Source organism: Lynx rufus, unplaced genomic scaffold (assembly GCF_022079265.1).
Source record: "Lynx rufus isolate CCGP_SWC_20201006 ecotype Redwood Valley unplaced genomic scaffold, mLynRuf1.p SCAF_4, whole genome shotgun sequence".
NCBI lineage: Eukaryota > Metazoa > Chordata > Mammalia > Carnivora > Felidae > Lynx > Lynx rufus.
In genome coordinates, this window is record NW_025814856.1 from 140,399,682 (window position 1) to 140,415,857 (window position 16,176).

The 16,176-nt window shown below is 35.1% G+C and overlaps 1 pseudogene; it reads right to left on the reverse strand.

The window, feature by feature from the left end:
* Positions 1-3,182: 3,182 nt before the first annotated feature.
* LOC124523459 (transcription factor BTF3-like) lies at positions 3,183-3,690 on the reverse strand (annotated as a pseudogene).
* Between the last annotated feature and the right edge of the window lie 12,486 nt (positions 3,691-16,176).

The window sequence follows — 16,176 nt, forward strand, 5'->3', positions numbered from 1 at the left end:
GAGATAGTGAATAAACGAGAGAATTCCACTTCCAGTTAGAATATATACAGTAATGAGACTATTACTCCAACACTACTGCCAACAAGCTAAAAAAGCTTAAAAAAAACCACCAAAAACCTAAATCATGGCTTTATTTAACTGATGAGAGGGCTTAGGACACAAACCAAAGTAAACTAAAAACTAAAAACTAAAAACTAAAACCAAACTAAAAACCAGAAAATGATGAGATGCTTCTACTTGTGGCAGAGCACTGGGAAGAGGAGGAATACAGCCTTGACAATGGAAAGGGGAAACCAACCAAACATTTAATAAGCCTCTGAGAGCAGAACATGTGGATTGGAATCCCAAGGAGTCCCCAGCCAAGAGCAAGTCTGCATCTACCTTAGTCTAACATTTCCCATAAGTTTTCAGCAAGTACACAAGGATTATATACCAAAGATCGGTTACAATGTGGCAGAACCGAACAAAAAAACAAAAAACACTGCCTGAAGCACTCTTCAGGAACACTAAAAGCTGGCAACTAGGCTATGGAGCACAAAGACTCCAGAATCTGGGCAGAGCCCAGATTCCAAGCACTGACGAATGAAAAGTTCTGATACTGCCAAAAAAACAAAAACAAAAACAAAAACAAAACAACCCCACACAAAATTCAAACCAGAGGTGAACTGAATTTAACTAAAGCTACAACAAAGTCCAGATTCAGTTCAAAGTCCAGATATGATAGTCTTAGTGTCCTATACTGGTGACCTGCCAGAAGAAGGATCGCCATATTATCTACTTCAGTCTCTACTATTCTCTTACACATAATATTGGGCCATATAGTCAAACAATATAGGATATAAGAAAAAAATATATAGGATATAAGAAGAAGCAAGAGAATCTGGTTCATGACCAAGAGAGGAAAACCATGAAGCAGATTCTCTCTTTCTCTATATAGCTATCTCTATATCTCAGACTGTAAAATATCCCATAATTAAAAGATAGTGATTTTAAAGTAATTATGACCATTAAAAGAAATACTGGAAAAAACAGACAAAATGTGAAAACAGATGGAGAATTTTAGAAGAGAGATGAAAATCATACACAAAGTTAAAAGAAATTACTATAAAAGAAAAATATGGTATCAAAATTAAGAATTCAAGCAATAGGCTTAACTGCACATTGGATATGGCAGAGGAAAAATAAGTAAACTTAAAGAGAAGTAATAAAAATTACTCAAATTGAAATATAAAGGGAAAAAGGAATGAAAAATGAAACAGAACATCTTAAACTTCTGAGACAAATATTCAAGAGTCTGGTACACATATACATGGAATGCCAGAAGTAAGGGAGTAAGAAAATGGAACAAAAGAAATATTCAAAGAGATAATGCAATTTCCCCCAAAGCGATAAAAATACATCATCCCATGAATACAAAAGTTTCAGTGAACCACAAGTGGAAAAACACACACACACACACTTATGCGCAACATAGCCAAACTTCTGAAAAACAAAGGTAGGAAAAGATCTAAAAAAGCAGAAAGAAGATAAAACACATTATATACCGAGGAAAACTGGCATCACTTCTCATCAGAAACAATAAGAAAGCTAATGGAAAAGGCCAAAAGAGAATGGAAAAATATTTTAAAGGGCTGTAAGAAAAAGGAAAAGCCAACCTAAAATCCCATATCCAGCAAATTATTCTTCAAAAATGAAGATGAGATAAAGACATTCTCATTAGCAACCTGAAAGATTTTGTCTCCAGGAGATCTGTACAAGAAACACTAAAAGAATTTCAGACTGAAGAAAAATGCTATCAAATACTGGATATGAGGAAAGGAAAAAAAGCACCAAAATATGTATATTTTAAAAATTTAAAAGATTATTTAAAAGATTATTGATTATGAAAAAGAAAAACAAGTAACATTAGTAATAAAGTTTATAGCATATACAGAAGTAAAATATATAAGAATAAGAGAACAGAAGTCAGGAAAAGGAATAAAAATACTTGCATTGTATTTTAAGGTTATTATACTCCTCATGAGGTAATAGACTATTATTTGAAGATATTTTGTGACAAAATATATATCATAATCTCTAGAGAAAACACTAAAGTCAAATGAGATACAGCTAAAAATACAATAGAGGAGATAAACTAGGGTCCTAAAACATTACTTCATCAAAAATAAGATAACAGTAGGGGATAAAAGAAAACAAAATGCAGATGGTAAAATTAGAAGAGGAAAGTAGACAAATCCACAATTATAGTTGGAGATTTTAACAGGTTTCTCTCAGTAACTGGTAGAAAAATTAAGCTTCTCCCCAATCACTAAGGATATATAATATTTGAATGACACTATCAACCAACTTCACTTAATTAACATTGAGGAAAAAATCACAATTAAAATTTCATAATACACATTCTTTTCAAATGCATAAGGACCATTTGCCAGTATTTAAAGTCAGTATTTAAAGTACTTAAGGGGCACCTGGCTGGCTCAGTCAAAGGATGCAACTCTTGATCTCGGGGTTGAGTTCAAGCCCCTCATTGGGTGTAGAGATTACTTAAAAATAAAATCTTAAAAAAAATAAAAATAAAAAATTAAGCATTTAAAATGTCAATATTTAAATGTCAGCATTTAAAATGATAAATGTATAACAAAGTATGTTCTCTAACCATGGTGGCTTTAGATCAGAAATCAATAAAAATTAAGGCATCTAGAAAACCCCTAATATTTGTAAATTAAGTAACACACTTCTAAATAACCCATGAGTCAAAAAAAAAATTATAATGCTAGAAAATAGTTTGTACTGGAAGATCATTAAAAGATTGTAGTATATTAGCATATCAAAATTTGCAAGACACAGCAAAAAGTAGTGCTTCAAGAAAAAATTTACTGGTCTAGATATTTACATTAGAACAAAAAAGCATAAAGTCAATTATCTAAGCTTCCACCTTAAAACTTATTTTTCTTTTTTTACTAGGCAAAGAACTTTATTAATCTTGTTTCAAACTTTATTCCCAGGCTTCTTCAGCTTAATTTAGCTGCAAAGAATGAATTGTGTATAAGCAAAAACTGAAAAGAGCTGCAGTGTCCAAGGGCTTGGGCTTAAAAATATTAGAGACCTAGATTTTATCAGATCCATGAACAAAATTTTTAGAAAGCAGTCATAATATAAAATAGCAGCTCCCAGTAACTGCTTCAAGTTTTTTCTTCTTCAGAAGTTGGCTCAATCCAGTCTGCTTCATTCTTGGAAGCTTCATCAAAATTCTCCACAAAATCTGGAACTTCATCATCATCATCCTCTCCGGTAGCAAGTGGTGCCTTTCCATCCACAGATTGTTTGGGCAGAGCTTCAGCCAGCCTTCTTAAACTCGTCAGACTGCATCAAGTTGGTTTAAGATACTGGGTAGCATTTCTGTCAGCTGCTTTGTCTCAGCATGGCCTGTTTGCTCCCAGGGATGCCTGAACTTTAGGGTTGTTAAAATGGATCACTCACTGTTCCTTGGTTTGTGAACATACTCACTTCTTCAATACCAGAGATATTGTTTACTCCTCACTTCTTTAAGGAGAACTGAAGTTTTTTATCATCTGCTGTAGCTGTTCTATGAACCACCTTCTTCTTTCGGGGAGCACTTCCTTTCCCACCAATGCGCACTTGTGCTTTTAGGTTGGTGATTTTCTCCTGGTTCATGATAGTTTCTTTCATCTTGTTGGGGCGGAAATGGGACCGCGCGCAGGGGACTAGGGTTGGCGCTCAGGCGGTCTCGGGTGGACCAGCTGAGATTAGGCGAACACACGTGGGGACACAAGATGGCCTAAAACCTTATTTTTTAAGTAGAGTAAATTAAGTCCAAAATAAAGAAAGAAAACAATAAAAAGGATGGAAATCAATACGATAGCAAATAGACAACAGAAAAAAATCAACAAAATGTTTTAAAAGTTTAATTGACTTTATAATCCTCTAGTAAAGACTTATCAAAAAAAAATTGAAGGCACAAATTACTAATAGCCTTCTGAAGGCTGAAATGGGGACCCTTCTGAAGATGAAATGGGGACATCACTACAGATACTACAAATATTAAAAAGATAATAAGTGGATATTTTGAACAAGTTCATGCCAACGAATTTGACAGATAAAGGAAATGAACAAATTCCTTGAAAAATACAACTTTTTAAAGTGGACAGGAAAAAAATTAGAAAATCAAATAGCTTTCTATCTATTAAAGAAAGTGTATTTCCAACTAAAATCTTGTAACAAAAATAACTGCGGGCCCAGATAGCACTACCAGTGAATTCTGTTAAACATTTAAGGAAGAAATAACTCTAACCTCACACAAACCATTTTAGAATGAAACCTTGCCATTTGCAACTACATGGATGGAACTGGAGGGTATTATGCTAAGTGAAATGAGTCAGTCAGAGAAAGACAAAAATCATGACTTCACTCATATGAGGACTTTAAGACACAAAACAGATGAACATAAGGGAAGGGAAACAAAAATAATATAAAAACAGGGAGGGGGACAAAACAGAAGAGACTAATAAATATGGAGAACAAACTGAGGGTTACTGGAGGGGTCTTGGGAGGGGGGGATGGGCTAAATGGGTAAGGGGCACTAAGGAATCTACTCCTGAAATCATTGTTGCACTATATGCTAACTAATTTGGATGTAAATTTAAAAAATAAAAAATTAAAAAAAAAAAAAAGAAAATGTAAGAGGAGGGAATACTTCCCAAATCAATTTAAGAAATTAGACCTGAAAAGACACAAACAAGAGATGAAAGATTCAGAATAATCTTCTTTAGGAACACAGGAACAAAATAATCTTAACAAAACATGAGCAAATCAAACTCAGCAGCATATATACTATATAAGATAATACAACATGATCAAATGGGGTCTAATCCAAAAATTCAAGGTTGGCTTAACATTTCTACATCAATCTATGTAATTCACCCAATTAATTAACAGCATAAGGAGGGGAATCATTATTATTTTAATAGATGGAGGAAAAGTATTTGACATCTTAATAGAAAAAATGTATTCATCATAAAAACTTAGCAAACTAGGAAGAGAAGAAAACTTCTTTCTGATAAAGTGAATCCTTGGAAAACTATAGCTAACATTATACATAATGGCAAAACACTGAACTCTTTTTCATTAACAATGGAAATAATGCAAACGTGTCTGCTGTCACTTATTCCATTCAACATTATAATGCAAGTCCCAGCTAATGTAATAAAGCAAGAAAAAAAAAGAAAGAAAAAAGAAATATTAGGAAGTATAACCCTTGATTGCTACACTCCAACTACATGCAAACATACATAGAAAACCCAAATGAATCTTCAAAAACACTTATAAAATAACTAATAAAATAAAACATAAATAAATAACATTAGTAATAAAACTACTAATCCTAATGAATTTTTAAGGTGATCGAATACAAGATCAGTATGCAAAAATCAAAGTATGCAAAAACTGTAATCCAAAACACTTTAAAATTACATTTAAAAATGTTTTAAAATAAGTTTATAATTCAATAGCAAACATCATACAATTAAGAATAAATCCAACAAAGGGCGTGTAATACATCTACGTTGAAAACTACAAAGCATTGCTGAAAGAAACTAAAGAGGACATAAACTAATGAAAAGATATATGTCATTCATGAATTAAAAGACTCAATATTGTATTTCCTGTCTCTCCAAATGCCATGCAATCCAAGTCAAAATTCCAGTAAGGATTTTCATAGAAATTTATAATCTTATTCTAAAACTTATATAAAAATGCAAAGCACTTAGAATATCCAAAGCAATATTGAAAAAGAAGGACGAAGTAAAATATTTGCATTGATTTAATGATTTTACAGCTAAAATAATTAAGACAATGTTGTTGGCCCAAGCATAGATGAATAGATCAGTGGAACAGAATAGAGAGTCCAGAATAGACCAACACACATATGGTCAACTGAGGGGGAAAAGAAAAGGTTTTTTTTTCCCTAACAAATGATTCTGGAACTGGATAAACATGTGGAAAAAATGGACCTCTGCCTCCATGCAACCATACACAAAACTTAATTTGAGATGTATCATAGCCTAAATGTAGAAGCTAGATTCATAAAGCTTTTAGCAGAAAATATAAGTATATGTCTTCGTGACTTTGAAGTAAGAAAAGGTTTCTCAAATCACAAAAAGCATTAACCACAAAAGAATAAATTCTGCTCATCAAAGACACCTGAAAAAGTGAACAGCCAAAACAAACAAACAAAAGAACAAACAGCCTCTTATATATGGAGAACTAGTGGCTGCCAGAGGGGAGGTGGGTGGGGGAATGGGTGAAATAGGAGAAAGGGAGTTAAAAGATACAAACTTCCAGTTACAGAATAAATAAATCATGGACATGAAGAGTACAGCATAGGAAACATAGTCAATAATATTATAATAACACTGTATGGTGTCAGATGATGACTATACTAATGGGTGGTAAGCACTGAATAATGTATAGAATTATCAGGTCACTATGTTGTACCTGAAACGAATATAACATTATATGTAAACTATACTTCAATTTAAAAAAATGAAAAGTTGGGGCACCTGGCTGGCTCAGTCAGAAGAGCGTATGACTCTCGATATTGGGGTTGTAGTTCGAGACCCACGTTGGGTGTAGAGATTACTTAAATAAATAAAATTTAAAAAAAAAAGAAAAGAAAAGTCAACCCCTGGGGAAAATATTCACAGTATATCCTTAAGAAAGAACTTATAGCTGGAATATACTTTTAAAAACTGCTACAAATCAATTATTAAAAAAAATTTTAACGGGCAAAAGGGTTAAAGAGACAGTAAGAGAAGACCAGGAATAGCCAACATCATGTGAAAAGGTGCTCAAAATCATTAATCAGGAAAATGCAAACTAAAACCACAAGGAAGTGGTTGAAGTGAATGAAACCACCATTTCACACCTCTTAGAGCGGCATAAGCCAAAACTATGCTAGTTCCCCGTGTTGATGAGGATCTCTACCTCATATATTGCCAGTGGGAGTGAAAAATTAGTATAACCTTTTTGGGGAACACTTTACAAAGTTTCTTAAAAAGATAAACATCTCCTCTATAACCCAACAATTCAACTCCTAAAAATTTACTCATGATAATTGAAAATACATGTTCACACACACACACGAAAAAACTTGACATGAGTGTTAATAGCAGTTTTACTCTTAACAGCCATAACTAGAAAATAATTCAAGTATCCATTAATAGGAGAATGTATAAATGAATTATGACATATGCATTTACTGGAATACTACTCAATCTTAAAAGGAACAAACAAGTGATACCATGAACAATATGAATGAATCTCAAAATAGTATGGTGAGAGAAAGAAGCCAAAAACAAAACAAAACAAAAATCATACTGTATGATTCCATTTATATAAAACCCTAGAAAAGCCAAATATAATATACAAGCAGAAAGTGGATCAATGCCTGCCTGGGGTCAGGGCTGAGAAAGCAGGTAAAATTAACCTGAAAATGGTATATGAAAACATTTTTGGATGTAAAAATGTTTTCTATTTTGACTGTGTTAGGTTACATAGTTGCACACGACTGTCAAATTTCACTGGACGACATACACTTAAGATTTTATTGTAAGGAATTATACTTCAGTGAAAACCAACCAACCACATTAATTAATTAATTAATTGCATATATCTTGCTCTTGAAAAAGGATAGAGATTTACAGCACCCTTAGAAATCTAAAGGTTGCAAGGGTGGAAGTGTTCCGCACATTTTCATTTGATTCTCCTGTATGGTCCTTATAATAGTGATGGTTCCTGAAGAATGACAGTAGATATTTTCAAGTTCAATTCAACAGTAGTCCCAATTGCAATTAAGGTGCTAGATATGAAATATTTTCTAGAGCAGATTAACATGATTCCAGATACATGATATGTAGCTATTCATCTGGCAAATGCTTTCTTTTCCATCTCTCTCAAGGAAGACCAGAAACAATTCACATCCATGTAAGATGGACAGCAGTATACATTTAGAGTCTTCTCTGAAGGTTATATTATTCCTGCTCTCTGTCACAATATAGTCCAAAAAGGCCTAGACCATCTGGACGTTGACATTTAGCATGACATAACATTGGCCCACTATACCAATGGCATCATGTAAATTGGATCAGTTGAGCAAACACAGCTAGTATGTTGGAGACTTTCAGTAGATTTCTGTTTTGTTTTGTTTTGTTTAGGATTTCAGTGGTCTGAGGTACACCGGGATTATCACACATGAGGCTCTAGAGACAACACATTTTATACTTGCAAATACTACTCCAACCTATTTACTGAGTGACATGGGAGATTGACAGCTTGCAATGAGATCCAGACATGCAAAGGACGCTATGGCTGTAGCACACGTTAGCCCTGGCTGTATAATCTAACAGACCCTAGAGGAATCTGTGATAAGAAGAGATGTTGTAGGGGGTTATGGCAAGTTCTCATAGGAGAGTTATAACATTAGACACCTAAAGTTCTGGAGTAAGGCCATGGCATCTGCAGCAGAGAACTGGCTATAGTAACACAGAAGTGGTACATCGGAGATGAGTCATAAGCAAGACCAGAGGGCACAAATAACTGCATGAGCTGATGGTCCAGATTCCTATCACATCCATTATTATTGCAAGTATGCCTCCCCCTCTGCTCACACCTATCGCAAATACCACCTTAGACCCATAGTCCAGAGGTGAGAAAAGGCCATGCTGAGTTCACAGATGGGTTGGCTCAGTATTTATATGCAAGCCAAAAATTGGCTGCAATTGCACTATATCCTGACTTGGGGGGGCGGAGAGGTATCATCAGGAAAATCCTCCCCAAAGGCAGTCTTGGATGTGGATTTCCCCTGGAGAAGGGGAGTTCAAAGGCTCAGGCCCCTTGCCTCAGTTGGAGACATTTCTTCAGAACTCTCCCAGCTATTTAGTACACTATGGGATCAGCTGGGGCTTCTCTTATGACTGAATCACAATTCAACTTCTCCTTCTGCCCAATCCTGCTTCCTTCACATGATTACAGATGTTTTTCCCAAGAGCACATCACAACAATCTCCAATTCAATCTGCTTCCCAGGAAACCCAACTTGCAACAATTAATACAAAGAATCAGTATAATAAGTTAGGATTAAAAGTTCTGCATTTATAGTTTTGGGGATGCATGGAGGAATATTAGTTCTGCTGGGAAATTCAAGTTATCCGTTTTGACACTTAGGTTTTTCAGGTTCTGGTGGAGACCTACCTATACCTTGAGCTCTACTACAGATCTGGTGGTGTTCATAGGAGTGTCATACCACTACCTGAAAGCAGAGGGCGCTTTTGCCTGAAACATGTACCAACAAATTATTTTTCTGCAGCAAGGGGAGAGTATCTCCCAAGAGACTAATACTTGCTGGTGGAATTGAGAAATCTTCACAGGTATGTGTATATATATATACACGTGTGTGTGTATATATATATATATATATATATACACGTGTGTGTGTGTGTGTATATATATATACATATATGAGGATTTTGTGTAAAAAGAGAAGAAATAAAGACAAAAATTTAATGTTTTTAAAGGAGCAGGTGAGAAAAAAAAGGTGACATCCATAGATGAATTTCCAGAAATGGATTAGGTTTTTTTGTGTTGCTCCGAGTTAACACATTATTTTTAAAATGGCAAAGGAAGTCAATAAACAAAATGAATGAACATTGCTACATATGGTAATATGGGTGAATATATGAATTCATATATATATGTATATATTAATTATTCTTCTTGTCTTTAAATACATATATGTTTAGGGGCGCCTGGGTGGCGCAGTCGGTTAAGCGTCCGACTTCAGCCAGGTCACGATCTCGCGGTCCGTGAGTTCGAGCCCCGCGTCAGGCTCTGGGCTGATGGCTCGGAGCCTGGAGCCTGTTTCCGATTCTGTGTCTGCCTCTCTCTCTGCCCCTCCCCCGTTCATGCTCTGTCTCTCTCTGTCCCAAAAATAAATAAACGTTGAAAAAAAAAAAATTTAAAAAAAAAAAAAAAATAAAAAAAATAAATAAATACATATATGTTTATATATAATATATAAATATATACATACACATATGTATATACATACACATATATGTATGTGTATATACATATACATACATATATATGTATATAATAATATGTATACATATATACATATATATGTTATATATATGTATATATACATACAATAATATGTATACATATATACATATATATGTATGTGTATATACATATACATATATATGTATATAATAATAATATATATACATATATAAACATATATGTATTTAAAAGCAAGAAGAATAATTAATAACCAATTCCGGGGGAAAGAAATATACTGTATAGGAACAGCCATGCTTAGAATATGCTACTCAAAGGAGAAATATTTCTTTCCCCTTTTCCTTTGTCAGATTTTTAAAACTGGACCTCAGGTGCACAGAATTGCTTTAATCATAATCCTAAATCCATAACAGCCTTCCATTATTTACACATAAAAAGTTCTCCTTTATTTGTTGTTCATTTGTTGGTTTGTTGGTTTTAAAAACAAACAATTATGAAATCATCACCCAACAAAAATTAAAATGATGATGATAACTGATATCCACATGAGATCCTTGCCCATCCTATCTCCCTGTCTCTCACCTTGAAACCTGAGTTCATTGTTACCTTGCTTTCCTTTGCATACAATTATATTAGGTTTATCTGTATTTATTAATAGCATATACTTTTGGTTTGGTTGTTTTTAAACTTATAAAAAGGGCATCTCTATACACTTTTAGTATGTTATATTTCACAATAAAAAGGGCTATTTAAAGGTATCATGCAGGATGTAATCTCTGGGGACTTTTCACTTAAAATTATATTCCTAACATTCACCCATATTACCACATGTAGCAATGTTAATTCATTTTGTTTACTGACTTCCTTTTCCATTTTAAAGATAATGTGTTAACTCGGAGCAACACAAAAAAAAACCTAATCCATTCCTGGAAATTCATCTATAGACGTCACCTTTTTTTCTCATCTGCTCCTTTAAAAACATTAAATTTTTGTTTTTTATTTCCTTTCTTTTTCCACAATATCCTCATTTATTTTACTCAGTATCTCGTACATGCCTTGCTTTTTCTTTTTCCAACATAGTTTCAAGGAACCCTGGAATCTGTTCTTTAGTCTCAGAAGGAAGGGTGCTTGTTTTTCTAAAAAACCAGAATAGAGAAATTTAAAATGCCTTTTATATAATGCCACATTTGAATATGCCCTGTGCCTACACATAAACCTTGTTCTTGTGGGTCCCTTAAGCCCACCTGAGGCCTTATACCAGTTGAGCTGTTTGTAAAGATTCATTTGGTTGGGCATAAAGAAATCTCCTGTGGTATTGAAAACACATCCCTCAGAGAATAAAGGACCAAGCTGTTGGGCATAATGAAAATCAAGTATTAAACCTAAGCCATACTGGCACTTCACACACCTGGAACAACAGCCTGATGCTTTGGAGACACAATGGCAGAAAACGAATCTCATGTGTATTCCAGATGGTTCTGAAGGATCACAGACAAAAAGCGTTTGTCCCCACCCCCTTCTCAGAGCAACTCCAATTAAAATTTCCTCCTAGTCTCCACTAAACACTCAAAGTTAATAAACCCCGAGGATGTGACAGGTTATCCTTGTCTCCTGACCAGTGGTGTGCATGTGAAGTCATCTTGAAGAAGAAATTACAAACACCCAAACTACAAGGTTACACGAACTTCTTTTTTGTGGACGTAATGACCAACAGAAAACACAGGTTTCCACCCAGAGATGAATGCAGATGGGAATTTAAAATGATCTGAGCTCCACAGCGCTGGAGGCCGGCTGGGAGAAAGAAGTCCCCTGCTCAAACGGGTGGCAGCAGTGGACAGTGCAGCCACATTTCTGCAGATACGGAAAGAATACAGTTCCACCATTCACAGCAGCTTTTAAAAGAGCAAATATTTTCTATTCATTCTAAAGAAAATTATGTTTGTGAGACTAGAAAATTGTGTGGATGCAAATTCTCCAACCTGGTAATTATCTCTGATCCATTTCAATAAGCAAAGGTTTGGAGGAATTATTCACATATGAATCATTTTCACTGCTTTTTATTTGCAGAATAGATTGGAACTGTATGAATAAGAGACCTTCAACTCCTATTAACATTTTTGCATGCAATTGAGGCTCTCCAGAAATTAAAAGACAAACATTGGTAAATCAATAAAAGAAAACATTATTTTACTTCACCTTGGGCTCAGCCACCCACTGCCTATCTTCTCTCCATCCTTGGAAATTTTTCTTTTCAGCTGACCCAGCCAGAATGTAGACAGGTGGTGAGGAGGTGGGAATGGGCACTGCAGCTGAAGGGAGCTGCTTGAGCAAAGGTGAGACTACATGGAGAGGGAAAAAAAAAAACCAAAGTGACTCCTTTAGCTGGATTGAAGGGTTCATGTGGGGAAGTGGTTGGCTGTAGAGGAGGAGGCTGTTTGTGGATGGATTTGAATGTCAGGATAATTGGAAACCACAGAGGCCACTGGGGTGAATAAGTAAGAGGGAATATGTGGGGGGGGGATGGGTGCCAGCCAAGGACTTAGGCTAACAAGGGAGAGGCTGTAAATGCCAGTAAGTAGATCACTGCAGTAAAAACCAAAGAACTGATGTCAGACCAACCACCAGAGTTACTTCATAACTCCACCACCTTGGGCAAGTTACTTACCTTGTCTAAGTTAAAACTACTTCCTCTCTAAAATGGGGATGATATTAACAAGTCCTAATTCATGGGATGGTTGAGAGAATTAAAAAATCACCTATAGAATGTATTGCACATCTTGGAAGATTCAGTATACATAGCAGAAACTATCATTGTTATCTTCATTATCATAATTATCATTTCAGGAAAATTAATTCTCTATATGAGATGAGTAGAAATATCCATCCTCTGTTGCACATGGCTATGATAGAAAGAACCCAATTATCAGCAATTATATAAAGTGACAGTTTTTATTTTGAATAACCTTAAGAATGTGCCTTTCTTGGAATAAGCTATTACAAATTCCTTATTTAAAATGTCCTTAGGGCAAAGTGAATTTTATCTCTTTAAATTACAAAGAATAAACACAGGTGAACTTCAACTTAAGTTTCTCTGTAAAATTTCTGTGGGAAAGAAATTGGCCCAAGTTTAGAAAAAAGAGCTAACTCACACGTTAAAGACAAGTCTGTGCAGAGAATATACAGTAATGGCTGCACCAGCCGGGAATCACCTCCCTCAGGGAGGAGCAAGATAGCTACAGATTGTAGCAGATGGGGATTATGTTTTCTTTGTTTGGCTTTCTCGGTCTGAGGCACAAGAACACGATGGAACACAATTGCAGAATTAGGCAATTCCATACCCACCTAGTGCCTCCAGTTTTCTTTCTATTGAAGGAATGAGGAAATTCAAAGGAACAGCCATGCTCATTTTCTAAATAAGCTACTTAAAAGTTGAGATTTATGTGACTTATTTTAGTAGGTGGTTGTGTGAGGCAGAGGAAAGCTTATTGACATAAGGATGGGATGACTCAGATCAGATCCCAGCTCCTTACTTAGGGAGAGATAGACTGTGTTCCACCTCATTTATCAGAAAAGGAGAGGGCTTGAATTATATGATCAAAAGTTTCTTCCAGGTCTCAAATTCTGATACTACATTAGCCACATTTTATACAGCAGTGTCTCCTGACTCCTCCAAGCCAGATATGGTTTTTCCCTCCATTGAAAACCTGTAGGATTTCCCCCTCTTTTAGAACACTTGATATGCTCCACCTTGGATTCTATAGTTAAGTATGTGCTCATCTCTTTATTTCCCTCTAATTGACTATAAGATCCTTTAAGGGAGGAGATTTTTTAACTCATATTTACATAATCCAACAATGTATAGAAAGAATTAAACACCACAGCCAAGTGGGATTTATTCCAAATGTCCAAATCTGGTTCAACATTCAAAAATCAATTAGTTTGGGGCACCTGGGTGGCTCAGTTGGTTAACCATCCGACTGCCCCTCGGGTCATGATCTCGCGGTTCGTGAGTTCAAGCCCCACGTTGGGCTCTGTGCTGACAGCTTGGAGCCTGGGGCCTGTTTCGGATTCTGTGTCTCCGTCTATCTCTCTGACCCTCCCCCGTTCGTGCTCTGTCTCTCTCTGTCCCAAAAATAAATAAACATCAAAAAAAAATTAAAAAAAAAACAAAAATCAATTAGTTTAATCCACCATATCAGTAGCCTAAAGAAGAAAAGTCACATGAACATATCAATTGATGCAGAAAAAGCATCAATTTTCTGCTTTAGGAAGAAAGCAGAAACACCATTAGTGATAAAAACTCTCAGCAAACCAGGAAGACAGGAGAACTGTCTCAACTTGATAAATAACATATACATATACATGAGTTAAATAGAATTTTTAAACAAAACTTAAAAAAATAACATTTACAAAAAATCTACAGCTACCATCAAATTGACTGGTGAGAGACTGGACCCTTTCCTCCCAAGATTGGAAACAAGACAAAGATGTTCTCTTTACTCCTATTCAACATTATACCAGAAATCTTAGCTAATGCACTAAGACAAGAAAAATAAATAGAAAGATTTACAGATTTGAAAGGAAGAAATAAAAATATTTTTAGTGATAGATGGCATGATAGTGTATAGAGAAATCCCCAACAAAGAACTTCTGGAACTAATAAGCTTATATAGCATGTTCATAGGAATCAACGTCAATGTGAAAAGGAAGACTGTGTTTTTATACACCAGTAATGAACATTTGTAACGTGAAAATGTTTCTTAATACTATTTATAATAACACCAAAATATGATATACTCTGGTATAAATCTAGCATAATATATGCAGAACCCATGTGTGGAAAACTATAAAACATCAATGAAAGAAATCTAAAGAAATGGAGAGACAGTGTGTACCCATGGATTAGAAACCAGTGAGTTTTTGCCAGAGGTTCAAGGGGAGAGGGGCTGAACAGATGAGGCATAGATTTGGGGGTGGGGGTGAAATAATTCTGTATGGTGCAGCAGTGGTGGATTTATGATATTATATGTTTGCCAAAGCCCTTGGAACTTTACAGTGCAAGGAGTAAAGTTTAATGTGTGCAAAATTTTTAAAAAGTTACTTAGAAGTTCTTAGAATCCCAGGAAGGAAGGCAGACTGGAACAAGATCTAACTGTATTACAAATATGTAAAACAACCTCACTGGGAGGGATGAGACAAATGTTGCTTATCTAAGTCACGTTGGAAATAAATGGACAATGTCAGACAAAATGAACTGTCCACAAGCATGATATTCTAGCTGATGAAGCTTTTCCCCATAGGTGTACAGGTTACCAATTCAGAAACCACTCTATGTGAACAAATAAGTAAATGGATAGTGGATGGTAGGAATGAGATTTCTCACTCTTTGAGTGGGAGATCAAAAATAAGAAAGAGAGGAGGGCTAGAATGATCCATGTATTACTTGAGTGAAGTCTGAGACAGCAATATGAAATCATGTTTAGGTTCATATAGATACATAGACATATTTGTGTGTGTATATGTTTATATATATGTATATATATGTATACATGTATGTATATATGTATGTATGTATATATATAGGGGTGTGTGTGTGTGTGTGTATAGCCAATTTTTTATCCACCTCTGAGAAGCTGCTTATTTCTCAAAAGCATTGGTAGTGTCCTTCATTGACTATGAGTCTGAGTCTTTTTTTCCCCAGACTTTACTGAAGTATGGTTGACAAAATTGTATACATTCAGGTTGTACAATGTAATGTTTTCATAAACATATACGTGCATATATATATATACATATACATATACATATATATACATATACATATGCCAGTTATTATACACATGTATATACCCCTGCTCTGACAGCTCTGAGGGCCTGGAAGCAATGAATGCCCAGTAGCAAAGAGCATACCTAGTGACCAAATCTTGATTTCTACCATCATTCTCCAATAAAAAGAACCAGGGATTCTTGGAAAAACAGTGAAATCTATGACTCGGACAGTAAATTTATAAGATGAGCCTGGAACATCTTCTAGTGCCAGCATGTAAGGAAGCACTCAAACACACACACACACACACAC